Here is a 2,514-nt window from a genome sequence, read left to right as displayed (position 1 = left end):
GACCCTGCGGCAGCCCCCGTGCTTCCCCAGCCAGCCTCACCCTCCCCTCCCCACAAGGAGCCCCCAGGAGCAGCCCTGGGGGCAGCAAGGGCCTGTGGAAGAAGCAGGATAGTGATTTGCACAGCATATGTGCCGAGGGGATGTGGCTGATGGGTGAGGGTTTGGGCAGCCTCTCCCAGTCACTCAGGGCTGGGGAGCGTGTGGGTCCCCAGTGCTCACAGCTGTGCTTACAGGGCTCCTGTGACCCCTTCTGGCACCACACTGGGAACAGGCAAAGCCAATACCACATGGCTGTGGCTTTCCTGGGGTCAGCTGACACAAGCTTGGCAACGTGGGTCACATTCCCTGGGCTCAAAAGTGTTGAGAGATGGATGGGAATGGAGCAGATTTCGCTGTGGACACCCCCACTCCCTGCCTTGGGTTCCCCTTTTGTACAGCAGCACCAGCACAGTCCCCTTTGCTGAGGGTGAGTGATGCTGAGGCTGACTGAGCAGCCCTGGCTGCTGCTGGGCTGCTGCCCAGCTCCCCAGCCATGCCCACACCCCTGGCAGGGTGAGGGCCCTGCCTCCCTGCAGGCAGGTTCGAGGCATGCCCAGCTCTGTTGGCTCCTCACAGCCCTACCGCCCACCGAGGGCCTTCTGAGACAGAGAGGAGAGAAAGCAAGCTGCACCCACACTGGTTTGGGGCTGGGGTTATTCTTTAGGTGGGACAAACGAAGCTTCCCCAGGGTCTTGCTGCTGTCCCCACCCCAAACTGAGAGAGGACAGCTGCCTGCAGTCACTCCTGCACAGGCAGCTGCTCAGGGCACACGAGCACTTTGAGGCATAGGGAGAAGCATAGGGCAGGGCAAGCTCCCAGGATGTTGGGGAGATGCAGGGAATCAATCACAGCTCCAGGGAGGAGATCAGGCCTGGTCACCCTCACCTCCTCTGCACCATCATCAGCCCCTGGATGCCAGGAGAGGCATCTTTGCACCCTGCCTTTCAAAGATGACTCCTGGAGAGCAACACCCACCCAGCCAGGGCAGGCAGGGGGAGGCTCTGGACTCAAGGACTGTGTGCTGGCTTAGAACAGACCAAAGTGAGGCTGCAGAGCACCCTGGGGTGCTGCTGGCACAGCACTGGATGCAGCCAGGAGCACCCCAGGGTGCTGCTGTGTCAGAGATGGCAGCAGAGCCCTGCTACACACAGCTCCTGTGCCTGAGAAAGCAAAGCCTGGGTTTCACAGCCTGAGGGCAAACCCCTCCCACAGACCACCCAAATCCAGGCTCAGGAACCCTGGGCTGGGGGAGCTGCTGGTCCCCAGAGCACACGGAGCACCCAGGTGCCCTCACCCAGAGAGGCTGCAGGCACTCAGCCTGAGGCAGGGAAATAAAACTGTCCTGCAAATGAAAACTAACCTCGGCAATCTGAGCCGCTGCTGCTCTTCCCACTGTCAAATCTTGCTTAGCCTGTGGATTGCTGAGTTAAATAAAGATGCCAGGGTACAAACTCTCTGCATGAGAGCCCCCGTGCCAGCCGAGTGCCTGCAGGGGCTGATCTCAGCAGGCAGCCCTTGTGTCCTGGAGGGCAGTGCTGGCCAGAGATGGTGTTTGGGGTCCCAAACAGCACCCAGACACAAAGTGAGGCAGCAAGCCTTGGAAGAAAGAACCCACCACAGTCAGATACAGCACCAGCAAAGGCAGAGGGGAGCTGAGCTGAGCCACAGAGACCAAATGAGTCCAGGGGCTCAGCAAAAAGCCAGATGTGCAGCCTGTGCTTGCACATGCCCATCCCTCATCACATCTCTGCACACATAACCCTCTCCGAGGCTAAAACAAGGCAAGTGGCTCCCTGTGCACAGCTGTCGATGGGGAGGAGGGCAGGCACTGCTGGCCAGCCCCTGAGGCACCCAATGGCAGTGGGCTGCGGCCAGAGACTCTCTCGGCAGTTCTGCAGCCTTGATCATGAACATGCAACTTCATGGGCACGTTGCCCCCTCTGCAGCCCTCTGCCAGCAAGGGGAGAGAGAGGGTGAGCAAGGGCAGAGAGACCAGCAAGGAGTCCAGCTCTCTCAGCCTCCCTCCTCTGCTGCCCCAGGCAATCTCTGCCAAGCAGCCATGGGGGAAAATAAGGGCCTGGGTTCTTGGAGGGACTGGGGTGCCCTGGTGGTAGCCAGGTTCCTGCATCCCTGCTCTGCCCCAGCAAGCTGCCTGTCCCCTCCTATTCACCATCACAGCCACACTTCCACCCCACAGCAAACACAGCACACTCACAGCAGTGCCTGCACACCTCAGCTCCCTGCACCAAATGCACCCTGCACCCCTCTGTGCCTCCTTCCACCAGTTCACCTCCCATCCCTCTGGCTGCCAGAGTCAGGCTGGAGCTGGGAGGAAGCTGAGGGATGTGTTGGGCTGCCAGGGTCGGGCTGCCTTTGGATGCACCCTGAAACACGTGCTGGATGAGAAGGCAGGGGCTCGGTGCTCACCCCTACCCTGTGCACTGCCAGCGCTGCCAGCCCCTGGTCCTGCCTGCA

At 60.7% G+C, this 2,514-nt stretch overlaps 1 protein-coding gene across 1 annotated transcript in view; it reads left to right on the top strand.

Moving 5' to 3' along the window:
* The window catches only part of LOC102034995 (glycine receptor subunit alpha-4), a 6,567-nt gene that overhangs the window by 3,557 nt on the left and 496 nt on the right, over positions 1 to 2,514 (top strand). The gene's annotated exons all lie outside the window — the stretch shown is intronic.

The sequence above is a fragment of the Geospiza fortis genome, unplaced genomic scaffold (genome assembly GCF_000277835.1).
Source record: "Geospiza fortis unplaced genomic scaffold, GeoFor_1.0 scaffold157, whole genome shotgun sequence".
Taxonomy (NCBI): Eukaryota; Metazoa; Chordata; class Aves; order Passeriformes; family Thraupidae; genus Geospiza; species Geospiza fortis.
This window is presented reverse-complemented; position numbering and strand designations above follow the sequence as displayed.